The sequence below is a fragment of the Poromitra crassiceps genome (assembly GCF_964638095.1).
Source record: "Poromitra crassiceps genome assembly, chromosome: 21".
NCBI classification, from domain to species: Eukaryota; Metazoa; Chordata; class Actinopteri; order Beryciformes; family Melamphaidae; genus Poromitra; species Poromitra crassiceps.
In genome coordinates, this window is record NC_139638.1 from 23,202,776 (window position 1) to 23,217,231 (window position 14,456).

A 14,456-nucleotide genomic window follows, 5' to 3' on the forward strand; every position below is an offset into this window, starting at 1 on the left:
CCACAATCAGGCGTTTCTGCGGAGAATACGGGGCAGCACCTCTTACGCGCTAAAGAAAAGCACCTCTTACGCGAAAATCTCTATGCTGTGCAGTGCAGAGTAAAATTCCTTTTGGATATGTCATTACACACGGACGTGCCACGCCAGGACATCAAATTCTGCTGCTAAAATGAGATATTAGCAGATAATTCAGTGAGGCAATCAACTATAACTCACTGAGAAACTTTTATCACATCACAAAGAGGGAAATTATTGAGAAAATTGAGAAAACTTGTTGGACAATGGACATAGGCTATTCACCTTCACCTATCCCATAGTCTCGCTGGCCAGCCTCCCCTCCCACGCAGGTCTCCATAGTGGGATGGCGATGGGCGGCGCTTAGTGGCAGTGCCCTTGGAAAATAGTTTGCAACAATCCAACTTGCCCTTTTCAGCATGTAGCAACAAGCTAGCGTGTAGGTTTCTGCCGTTGGCTTGCTAGCTAGTTAGCGTTGTTGTTTTCACTGAGGCGGCAGGGCACTATTTACAGCGACACACAGGGAGGAGGGAGCGGAAGCTGCTCTGATTGACGTGGTCGGAGCCAATGACAGTTTGTAATAAGCCGGGAGCAGACATCCGGCAGCCACTGAAACAGTCGCTCCAATGGGGAGCAGCTGTAGAGCAGGGGAGGGCTTATCCCAGTTGCCTGTTTCTGTGGCGCCAGACTCCTCTCCCGGTAGGGAGTGGAGGCTGGCCAGCGAGACTAATGTAATTATGAAATTACCCTCAAAACACAATAATTGTCATTACTAAACCATGTTTGGTAGGCATGAATTTGCAATTAAAATAGCTATAATTCACCATTGTTAATCTCCGTCCTTACTCTAAAAATGATAAACCCCAAACACCACATAGCCTACATATATGTTGCCATTCAAAAGTTAAGTTTTCATGCTACTGGATGGCAGCCATCTTGGAATTATGGGTCAAAATTATGTCAGATTGTTAAACTGATGTCAGAATCAGATTCTTTGTGGTTGGCTTACACTGAAAAGTGTCTTCATACATTATTCTAGGTGCTCTGGTTCAAAAGTAAATTTTTCAAGATTGTACCAGTGGCCATCTTGGATTTGGCCACCTGGCAGAAAGTCGCAGGATGTTTGGGAGGGGCCTGGGGGCTATTTTAACAAAAGGCCCAAAGAAGTAACCCTAACCCAAATTACTCATCAAAAAATGTTAGTCAGAGAGTGGTCATGGAATTGAGATTATACCATCAGTTATCAGAAACTGTGATTAACTTCTCACATCATTAAATTCACCATTGATTAGTTACTTTAACAGTTTATGATGTTCTATATGGTATCATTGTAAGCCTTGACCATGAAAACATAGGGATAGACATCACCTTTTCTGTGTTATCATGTGTGGTTCAGGCGATATGATGCAAACTACATAATTGACTTATGGTGGAATTAAAATGGCCACCACAAAGCATTTTTATGATGGCTTAATTTCGGAAGATTTACGGGGCCCCAAACTATATGCGTACCAAGTTTCATGCTTTTATGAAAAAGTGAACATGATTTTCACATATAATCTGGACTAATACACAGAAATCAGGGTTTTGTCATTTATGGAGAAGGTTTTTTATAGAGTGATAACTATCAATAAGCTACCAGATTGGCAGGGTTATCATACCAAAATATAAACTAGAGACATGTAGGAAGACAAAAATACAAAAATTGCGCAGTCCCCTTAGGTGGTACCGATTTCACCATTGGACCATGGACTAATTGCATTGTATCCTTCTCAAAACACCACTGAATTCACCAAAACACCACTGAATTCACCATTAACTATTCATGTGAACAGTTTATGATGTTGTATAGGGTGTCATTGTAATCCCTGACCATGAAAACATAGGGGTAGACATCACATTTTCTGCGTTATCATGTGTGGTTCAGGAGATATGATGAAATCAGGGTTTTGTCATTTTTTGGGGGTAGGTTTGTTTACAGAGTGATAACTATCCTTAAGCTACCAAATCGGAAGGGTTATCATACCAAAATATAAACTAGAGACATGTAGGAAGACAAAAATAACAAAATCGTGCGGTCACCTCAGGTGGTACCGATATGTCAAAATTTCAGCCTTGGCCCATGGACTATATGTCATCTTACGAGATTAGATCAAGCTCATTCAAATTCACCATTAAAATGTGGCCCTGTGCAACAAGTGATGTACATCTCCCTGTTGTGGCAGGTCTAAAGAGAGAAGCTCTGGCCCCTGTCTCTGGCCTCGCTGATGACCTGTTGCCCTCTTGAAACACTCAGTAGGACTCAGCATGAGTAGATGTTTGGCTATGGTTAATAGTTAAAGGAGAAACTCACCGAAAAACAATGCTGCAAAACTGTCTACAGTTTTGGGATATTTTGGATATGTGTGCGATCATGTGCAAAATAAATCCGCATTGTTTTTCTGTGACGTTCTCCTTTAAAGTCGAGCTGAACCCAAAAATGACTTTTCTTTTCTTTTAGTTCAAATACCTGGGTATGCAGTGCACCTATTTAATAATGTATGCAAAACAAATGACAACAATCTAATTTCTTTTTTCTTTTCTTTTTTCACACTTTTTCACATCAAAAGTAAATTTTTCAAGATGTCATTGATAACAGTAATGTACAGTTTGCTGATGTCACCTAGTACTATCAAATTTCTACCCCATTTCAACCAATCATATCACGACATGCAGCTGTCAATCAAATCTTGTGCCTGTCATCTGGCAGAATTCCTATCCCATAAACTAACTACTAACTTGGCCAATTGTATGAAACATGAACAAAAAACAAAAACTATAATCTCTAAGAATGCAAAGAAATGTAACTGGCTCGTTAAAACGCGCATTCCAGGAATAGCGTATTTACAGAAATAGCGTAAAAGGCACGCGCTTGAGAGCGTGGTTGTCAGGGGTCGACCCTCGGAGATTCCAGGCGGGCGGGCAGCACCCATGCATCGGATTGTCTGCTCGCTCCGCATGAAGCAGCTGGCTGCCTGGCACTCCGCGGATCCCACTCGTGTAGCACGACAACACGCTGAATCCCACTCGATTTGGGGGTGGAACACGCCATGATTGACCAATGCCAAAGCCAGTCGACAGAATTGTCAAATCAAATCATCGACACCGTATGGTCCGCCTCTCAATTTGTTTTCAGTCTCCGACGCTCGCGCTAGTGCATTCCGTTTCCGGTTCACCTCGACTTTAAGGTTCTGTGATGAACATGGGTGAGTGAATAGAGACACATTAGAGAAAATGGCACTATACAGGAATTTTTGGTTTGCTTCCCAACTTTAAGCTGTTTGTAAGTCATAGAACCAACGACAGACATTGGAACGTGTTATAATGCGTGACGGGCAACAAAACTCTTTAAGGTCCCTAAAGCCTAATTTATACTTATTGGAAAGTGTCGCTCAACACATGGTCGCCGACCATAAATCAAGTGTCGCTCATCTTGCTGCATTTATGCTTCAGTGAACACTCCTCTAGGCTCAATGGTCACGTGACACTCGAACGCTATAGAGAACTAGTGCAGACAGCCAAGAGAGGCAATGCTGTACAGTGAAACCACCTCAGAAACAAGATATACTGTAACGTACTTGACTGCAGCCGCATATAAACGACACACAACCACACAACTCACCTCCTCTCTCTCTCTGGGAAGTTGGTCACGGTGTTCTTTGTGATTTTCACCAAGTCATACATCAAGGACAGGCTGATCAAAATAGTGGGGACACGTTCATTCTTTTCAATAGAGCGAAAACCAAAACAAGGAAGTCAAGCGCACGTGCCGTCTATATAGCCAATCAGACTAGCGCGGTGCTATGTGACGTAGTCAGCGACATTAGACATTTCACTTGGTAGGAGACACTACTCGGCGACACTTGAAAGTGTCCACCTAATTTCTGTCGGCGACGGTTTCAAAAGTGTCGACAGACCAAGTATAAATTGGGCTTAATCGTCCCCCTTCCCCCATAAAGCAATATTCAAATGAAAATGTTAACAAGCTGAGCCTCTGCATGATGCTCAGCCCGACTCTCCTCCCCTCTCTCCATCTCACAGGCACCAGGAGTGCTGCCTTGGACTACCCCCTCTTTCTCCTCTAGGCCTACTTCAATCCCGGGCTTCCAAAACAACAATTACACTAAGTGATTTATGGCCTCCGTTAGCCAGAGATCAGAGCAGATTCATACAGTGTGATGCCAGGAGGAACACCTCTTTGTTGCTGCGACGGAGACTGACGTACACAGTAGATGTGCTTTGTGCTGTGTGTGTGTGTGTGCGTGAGTGTGTGTGTGTGTGTGTGTGTGTGTGTGTGTGTGCATGTGCGTGCGTGTGTCTTAGTCTCTCCAGCCAGACTATCTCTTCTACAGTCTTTGAATGCTCCATAGACAGTCTGTGCATTTGTCCATTAAAATTAGGCCGGAGCAGAGCCATGTAGATAGAAGAGTCCCGACATCTCCATTCACTCCAATGGACCAGTTTTTTACTCTCAAGAGTTCCAGGAAGTAAGGTCCTGGATTAAGCAGCACTGTCGAGTTGCAGCAAAATAGACAGTTTGTGTTGTACTCTGAAAGGGTTTTTCATCCCTTTAATCAAATTGTACATTATCAGCTTTATTTTAGCGTGCAAAAGTAGCGCGAGACCCATTCCTGGCTGTTCATTGGCTAATGAGTCTCGCATTTTGGTCCTCCGCTGACGCCACTCTCTCTCTAGAGGACACTAGGCCGGAGGGCAGACCGGAAAGGAAGTTCAATGGTATTCGACCAATCACGACATGATGCAGGTAATAGAGACACTGCGGAGCGCGTCATCATTCAGAAACCACGCCCAAAATTGGGGAAAACACGAACTCCTGTCCAATCCTGGCGTTCTCCTATGTCGCGTGCATGGTCGGGTGTTGCACACAAAGATCATATATAGGGAAGATGAACACTCCAACTTACTTCATTGACAGCAACATCCACATTTTTCTTCTCGCCAATTTTCAATGGCTTCCTTGTTTTCCTCGGGAGTACAAAAAAACTTAAACTGGCGATTTTTTACATTTGTTGTCTGCGCAGCCCCACCACACAACAGTTTTTAGCTATGTTTAATTCAAGGAATATGACGCTGGTGTGTGGAAGTGAACGGAGAGCTTTCCCCCCGTGATGCCGAGGGCGTGGCCTATTTCATGCAGTGTCTCTATTGGGGAAATGAGCAGACATCCCGCCTTTAGGTGATTGGCTGCGAACAAAACCATACAAAAATAGCAATTGTATCATTGTAACAATTTATTTCCTTCTGTACAAAAAGGATGGAATGCAGGTATTGTTTGACTGGAGAAGTGTTGATGCTACTTGGAGCTGGGTTATTTCGGTCCCTACATTAAAGGTATATAGAGTACCGATACCCAGCCCCATAGCATCTGTGTTTACCATCTTCTTTATTGCATTCTTTACCCAGCTCTTCATGTTAGGATGCAGGAATCCTCTCTCTCCTTTCTCATCTTCTGACTCTCCATCCTCCTTACGCCTCAGCTCTCCGTCCCCTCTCACACCTTCCTATGCCTCCATGTCGCTGAAGCAGTGACAGCTGAGCTATGGGCCTTTTCCTGGGCAGAGTGGTAATTGAAAAGTGTGATGGCTGTTGCCGGTGGCGACCATCTGTGAGTCTGAGTGGTTTAGTGTGTGTGGGTGTGGGGAGGTCGAGGGTTATGTGAGAGCCAGACAGGCTCCCTTGGGGAGCTGTTAACACCTCATAGATGCCAAAGACCCTGGGATGGTCCTTACCAGGAGCCAAGGCTCTTAATGAGAAAGAAGGCGATTATCCCACTGTGGAGAAAATCAACGCGTGCCATTATGAATCGTGATGACAGGAATAAGGAGGAAGTGTGTGTGTCGTGTGGGGAAAACAAAATCCAGTTGTCACGTGTCCACCAAAAATAGAATAATGAGAAAGAAATCAACATTATTTGGCAATCGGGGCATCTGGGTAGTGTAGAGGTCAAAGGACTCGCGGCGACACAGGTTCAATTCCCGCCGGTAGCAGTATTTCCGACTTGGTCAGAGGTTCCTACAGACACAATTGGCTGTGTCTGGGAAGCCGGTGGGGTATGACTCCCTAGCGCCTCCTCTGGTCGGTCGGGGCGCCTGTTCGCGGGGAATAGCATGATCCTCCCACGCGCTACGTCCTGGAGGTGAAACTCCTTGTTGTCAGGTGAAAATAAGTGGCTGGCGACTGCACGCGTGTCGGAGGAAGCATGTGCTGGTCTACGGCTCTCCCCAGATCGGCAGAGGGGGTGGAGCAACGACCGGGACAGGGGAAATTGGCCAAGTTCAATTGGGGAGAAAACTGCAGAAAATCTGAAATAAATAAATAAATAAAATTAAAAAAGTGTTTGGCAATCTTGTAAGACTTTATGGGCACGAAAACTGCATTGGAGTCTCCATTGTTTCAACATGCTATGGAGTGGAGGAATCGAATTTTTTTTGATCTAAAACGCAATTATATAATTACAGCAACTCAAATGCTAATTTGTTAGAACATATTTCAACAATGTAATAACATGCTTGAACAAACATAGTATTGCTACTGTATTTCAGTATGTTCACTATGTTACTCTGCATTGGCTATAGGTGAATGTTGACATAATGTCTTTGCAGTTTGCATAAAAAACGAAAAGCATCTAAATGCCAGCCGCGAGAAGAAGAGCAGGGCTGTGTTAGCTAATACACGTTCTCAATATGAACGCTGCCGGATGCCTTTCAGTCAACCATTGCAGACAGATGACCAGATATTGGATTCCAGTCTAAGAATGAAATGAAGAGATAATTATGCGCCGAGCGCGTAATGGAGAGGCGGAGCCATGATAGATTTGATTAAAGTTGTCAGTGAAAACATGCACTAATGGCCATGTTGATTAGTTAGATCGCTTTAATGCTGCTGCCGCCATTAATATGCAGCATAAACACAAGTATCCTGTTGGTGTGTGCTGTGTTTGCAGTTTGTATGTGTGTGTAGCCTACTGTATGTGTGTATATAGCCTACTGTGTGTGTGTGTGTGTGTGTGTGTGTGTGTGTGTGTGTGTGTGTGTGTGTGTGCATTGTCATGAGAACATCTTTGTACTTCCATAGTTGTATATACTGTACCTTCCGAACACATATACTAATATTGAAACTATTCAGTAGTTTGCAATTTAGAAATAGGACATAGCACATTCACTCTTACACTGTAACAAATGTCCCTGTTAAATTACAGTACTGGCAGTTGCTAGCAGTATACTGTAATTCTACAGTACTGATACTGTCAAATGGATTTACAGCCTAGTACTGTAAAAAATGAAATACATTATATTACTGTATTTATCAATATCAATTTACAGTAAAATACTGGTAGGTACAGTTTCCAGCAATATACTGTAATTCTACAGTATTGATATTGCCAAATTAATTTACAGCCTAGTATTGTAAAAAAAAGAAATTCAATATAGTTCATTATTTAAAAAGAATCTGACACCCCCCACCCCCATTTTCTCCCCAATTGTACTTGGCCAATTCTCCCCCTATAACTACATTTTGTTTAATTAATTTTGTTTAGAATATCTTAAATATCAATATTGAATGCAATTCAAACGTTAAAACCGTATTGTTCTGCAGGCTACTTCCTTAAAGTATCCATTATTAAAAATTATGCAAAAATAAGCATTTGATCAAGTATACAATCAAAAGTATCAAAAAGACTTGTATTGAAAATGCAGCGTCAACATAAATACTGATAGCCTACTGTAAAAAAAAAAAAAAAAAAAAAAAATGTAAGACCCAGAGAAACAAACCAAAGAGATTTCTTAATCACAATTGCCAAACACTTCTTGAAGTGAATTTGTAATCCCAATCAAAATCCCAATCATAATGAAATGAAAGATTTCCTTTGCCGAGTTCATCTCTTCCTTCCCAGCACTCTACCGGCTCTACCGGCTCTGTCATTTCCCCCAACCTAAAGTCTTACCACCACTCACCACCTTTACCATTTCCCACATAAGCACAAAGCCCCGCCCCCTACAGGATCTTATTCATTAACACTTTGTCTTAATTGATTGATACCACAGGGGTAATCCACTGAGCCTCCCTCCCTCCCTCCCTCCCTCCCTCCCTCCCTCCCTCCCTCTACTACCTCCCTCCCTCTACTCCAATGGTACCAGCGGTCCCAAAATGAAAAAAAGAGCACACCACAGCCACAGCCTCCACGCATACATTTGCACACACACACACACACACACACACACACACGCACACACACGCACACACACACAAACACGCCCCCAGCCTCGTGTCAGATGGTGTTGAGTAAATCAGGCCTGACAATAACACCTCCCTTGGGCCCCACACGTCACAGCTACAATTCAGACCTAATGGAGCAGCAACGGAGAGGAGGCCGCTGTGTGTGTGTGTGTGTGTGTGTGTGTGTGTGTGTGTGTGTGTGTGTGTGTGTGTGTGTGTGTGTGCCTGTGCGTGTGTGTGCCTGTGCGTGTGTGTGTGTGAGAGAGAGACAGCCAGGCCTATAGAGTCCTTCACAGAAAAAGGACAGTCAAAAGCAACAGTTTAATACAATGCAATAGAGCTCAATAGGCACCGTAACAGTGGAAAGGATACCATAAGATTTTATACTGAGTCATTTCATATCTCCCAGCACTTGCCCCTTTGTGAGGAATACATGTTTATATTCTCCCTTCGGTTAAGGGAGGAAAATGTAGTCTGTATTGTACCGAACTGAAATGTTATTACACTGCCCCAAAGAATGGAAAATGCTTGTTAATAATAAAATAACACAACTTTACTAGGCTGTTTTATATAATGTCATAGTAGGCTATCCCTTTGCAAATGCTACAATCTGAATGCTATAGACCCCCCCCCCCCCCCCCCGCCCCCCAATCAAAATTGACTTATCCACATAGCATTAATCGTTGAATGTTACATTGTGTGGTGTTGGAAAAAAACAACTTTTTTTAAAGATATTAAATTATATATCAGAAACTGCATTTCAGCATGGCAGCCTACTAGCTTCTATTCCCATCCAATCACAAACGTCATGTTTCAACAAAGGACCAATCAAAGTCTTCCTTTCTGCCACATCCTGTCAGAGGAGCTACTGTAGCCCCGAAAACAAATATTGTATCGCTGAACCTTTTCATGATAATATGTTAGGGGAATTTGAATCAAGGTTAATCACTAGTTTGCCAACATTGTTAGCTTTCTAATACTAGATTAGATTATAGCTAGCATCTGCTAGCTAACATTGGCTACATACAGTAGCATCAGGTGGCAAAAAAACACACAACATAAAATAGACATTGTTAACTAACAGGTTATTTTTCTTCATCTATTAATGATGTATCTATTGTATGTGGATACAATATCAGTTTACTCCTTCCTAGGGTTAGGGTTAGGGTTAGCTTACCAGTTGTGACATAGCCTACTGACCAATATTAGATTTGAAATAAATATCCCATCTGAAGCAATGTGTAGGATAGTATCCAAAGACGGGCTTAACAAAATGTGTATCTTCAAATTAGTATATATATATTTTTTCATCACAGGTTGAAAGTAGCAGAAACACAAAAACTGCAAAGGAGTGAAACAGAATAACAGACAACAGCAGTTTGGAGGAATTAAAATAGGCTATTAAGTGTGTGTTTCATCAAGCAGAAACGGCATTGTACACAGAGCACATGTTAACACTTCTGCTTATAGAAACCACATACAGCAATAACTTTGTAAGAGAAAATTAAATAATTGTCAAATGGCTGTTAACAAATTTTGGAACAAAACTACACAATTTCACAACAGAGCATTTTATTGATGCTCATTGTAGAAAAAACGTTTTAACTACATAATTGTTCCCGACATGTGTAATGGCTTGCTATTAATGACCTTTGTGCATGCCATTGTCTTCATATGTCGTTGTCACAATCATCTTATCAACATGATCACCTTCAATAGCTCTACACTGGACCACCACGACAGTGCGTTTAGGGCCAGCCTCTGCACAAGAATGAGTTTCAATTAACGTTCATGTCAGTCACTGCAGTCACACAAGCACAACCCCTCTCTCTCTCTCTCTCTCTCTCTCTCTCTCTCTCTCTCTCTCTCTCTCTGTCTCTCTTAGAATTTTTCCCATTATTTACTGACAAAACGTGAAGCTGCCTACATTCAACCAACATACTAACTGTCAACACTACGGCGAAAACACTCTGTTTGTCACCTTCTGCAAATAGCTTTCAGTCATTTCATCCAATTACTTCCTCCAAAGCAGGTGGATTTCCAGCCAATCTGAGAGAGTGCGGAGGGATTATCCCACTTCTTTTCTCAGAAGAGTTCATCTGATGGTCACCAAAATCCCTCTTTTTTTGCCCAGAATTCCTCACACCTGCTGTGTGATGAACTATTGTAAGAACTAAGAAATAAACATACCGTATGACAAATTCACCAACGATCACCAGAATAAAACATTATTTACACCTTGTGCGTCGGATGTTGACGTGCACGGCACCTTGATTTCCTGGAAAGCAGACGGAGAATTCTGAGAAATTAGCACAAGCCTCCCAAACCAAACCATGGCTCGCTGGGGGCTGACTCTAGTGGGAGGAGGGCTGGGATTTGGGTCTAGGTACAGGAGGGTGAGAGAGGTCGGGGAAGAGCATGGGGTTGAGGGGGTTGAGGTTAGGTGTGTTTTTTAGAAAATAAGTTTCTAAAATGTGCCATTTTACGTCTACAATCTCACTGTAGATTTGAACAAAACAGTGAAAATCTTTGGTTAGGTTTAGGCAACAAAGCGACTTGGTTTTGGTTATGGCTAGTAAAAACATGACGTGCCTCGCTTGGGAGTCGAACATGCACTCTCTCGCTTGCAAGACGGAAATGCTAACAGGTCCACCGATCCTAACCCCTTCACCCTTAGGCACCAGTGACGTACTTCAACATGAGACAGACTATATGATGTGTATAACCTTAATATCCACATATCTAGAAATGTGATATACAATGTATTTTGGTTCAGAAATGTTCATCATTTGACATATCCGTGGAGTCCAGAAACGTACAACGCCAACATTTTATTCTGCCGACTGGGCTGACGAAGCCTTCAAGTGTATATTTCACATGGGTGGCCATTTTGGTAATTGGGCTGCTAAACCCTGGTAGTGCTCTCCCCATGCTCTCCCCATTGAGCTGCAGAGCCACACAATCAACAGCTTTAGACAGACAGTTGTGGAAAGTAAGACTTCTTGTTTTCTCTGAGTCGACGACAAATCTGCCCGTCTAACCCCAAATGGAAACAGCCTGGTAAACTGACCAAGGCGGGTGTCTCAGGGAGATTAACACAGCCTTTGACACTTCACTCTCACCCCCTTACTGTCCTTTGCCAAACACTGCGGGGCTCAGGTTACGCACCTGTCGCTTTTGCGAGGCAACGCCGATACCTAGCACTCAGATGGCAGGATTCAGCCGAATATCCTGTCTCCCTGGTATTCCTTTTCTTGTACTGGGAACCTGAGGAGCAGAAGAGGCAGCCCAGCCTGAATGGGAGAGGAAGTCAGATGTTTTACTTTGGAAAAAAAGAAAAAGAAAAGAGGAGGGTTGAGTTAGCTATCACCTTCATGCACGGCACATACTCCACAGATCTCCCCGCGTGCACACACACACACACACACACACACAAACCTACATGTGCAAATTAGGCTGGGCAATATTTCAATGTTATATCAATATCGTGATATGAGACGAGATATGTCGTCTTAGATTTTGGATATGGTAATATCGTGATATGGCGTAAGTGGTTTTAAAGGCTGCATGTGGAGCGATACCAGGATGTTCTAGCTGTTCTATTATTTGCCTTTACCCACTTAGCCATTAGATCCACATTACAGATGATTAGTTATCAAACATCTCATTGTGTAAATATTATGTGAAAGAACCAATAGTCACCCCATTGTCACAATATCTATATATATATATACGGTGAGTGAGTGTGTGTGTGTGTGTGTGTGTGTGTGTGTGTATATGTATATATGTGTGTGTGTGTGTGTGTGTGTGTGTGTGTGTGTATATATATGTGTGTGTGTGTGTGTGTGTGTGTGTGTGTGTGTGTGTATGTATATATATATATACACATACACACACACACACACACACACACACATATATATATGTGTGTGTGTGTGTGTGTGTGTGTGTGTATGTATATATGTATATATATATATATATATATATATATATATATATATATATATATATATATATATATATATATAATTGTATGGGGTTGAATGGTGTCATGCAACCCACATTAGCAATCCACAAGATTAGATGCACACATAAGATGATTCAGTTACTGTACACGTGGAATCCCCCAAAAATGTCTTCTTTAGCTACGAGGTTGTTTTTAGTGTCTTTTTGAAACACTCCACAAATTGCTTGCAGATGGCAAGAGAGCACATCTATAAAATGAAATAGATTGATGAGGTCTGGCTGTTAGAGGGGAGCAGCACGGGTTTTAAATGTGACAAATGTGATGCAAGGCACAGAAGACACCGCAAGTCCCTCTGTCACCTATGGAAAAAAAATGAAAGACAGTAATGGTCACACACACACACACACACACACACAGACAAAATGTAGTACGAGTGATTAAGCAAATACATAAACACACACAATTGCACATACACACATGCACGCACATACGGTTTAATCTATTTAATTGAACCTGACTTTGAATAACTAAACAAATGAGGAAATTCGCAAGCGGCACTTGATCCGTCCTCAGCTAATGGATTGAAGATTCCTTTCCCATAGGGGCATTTGGGCAAACAAGAGGCGGTAATCTCTGAATTGATGAGTTGCCTCTCTGTCTGCATCACATTTCACTACTAAAGAGCCGTTGAACCCCTGATACACTGTTGGTGGTTAGCCAGATGCTCAATTTGCAGGCACAGCCAGAGCCCTTCGACTTGATCTGGTTTCACTATCTGTGCTACCATGTCAGATCTATAGGGTAGATACCGTGTGTACGACGAAAGAGAATATGGAGAAGATCTCAACATAAAGGACTAATGCCACAAATGCCAAAACTCCCACCAATTTCTTCAAGGATTTTCCAAAACCTGCGCATGACTTCGGAGCAGGTGAGCTGTCAATAACTTAAGTACAGTGGGTCCCAAACTTGTTTGGCTTTAGTACCCCCTTTCCGATGATTTCTGAATACCCCCTTTACTAGGGATGCACCGATCCACATTTCTTCACTTCCGATCCGATTCCGATACCTGAATTTGGATATATGCCGATACCGATATTATGCCGATACCAATATGTTTCTTGAATATTCAGTAGCCTATAGGCAAAGATTTGGCCAATTAACGTTTTTTTTTAAAATATACCTTGCAAAAAGCAGACAAAATTAAGAAAATATACAAGGCAAAGAAGGATACTATTATACATGTGAAAAATTACGGCCAGCACCCCCTGCTGGAATTGCAAAAAAGTTATTCCGATCCGATCCGTGAATTAGTGCCAATATCGGCACCCGATACCGATATTGGATCGGATCGGCCCCATCCCTACGCTTTACCCGACTACAACATTTAGCTTAGAAAACTGCAAGAGAAAACGATAGCATATGATGCAATGAATGCTTCTTGTATTTGGATTTAGGTGACAAATTTATTAAAGTCCTGCATCACTTAATGAACCACCATCATTAGGGAATAAATAAGACATAAAACATCTTCCACATAAACAAACAAACATACACCAGAGCCCGGGGGCAACAGCAATGCTCCCCTGGAGTCGCTTCAGTAGAACCAAAATGAACGAGATACATCTGAGAACACACAAATGCATAGAAGTAGTTGGACCCCTAGGTGCCGGTTAAGAGACAAAAACATCTACATTTTTGCCTATGTCCCTGTTTATGAATATACAAAGTCCACATATCTGGGTTCTTATCAATGTCCAAGAAGGGGGGTTGTATAAAAATAAAGTCTCCACAATGATAAACCATTATATATAGACATTTGGCAACAACCACACATTTAAAGACTCTGAACGTTGAACCAAAATTTGCATCGGAACACATTTTAGATAACAAAGAGCAGTGGGAGGAGATGAGAATGGCGAAAATCCAAAATGACATCTCTGTCTGTGGTCGCTATGTTCAGGAAAAAGCGTAGAGCTATATCTGAAAACTGAGCATCTTTGACAGATTCCTTTTGCTTTACATAGCGTTCATACTGGTGAAGGACTATTGTTAGGGCCAAGTGCTTTTAATGAAGGACATCTCTTGTCCTTTCAACTGTTTAGTCCTTCCTTCCAGACCACAGATATCAAATGGAGCTGATATAATGAGATCCAAGGAGAGCAAACCAGTAACTGTCCAGCATAGTCTTTTAAAC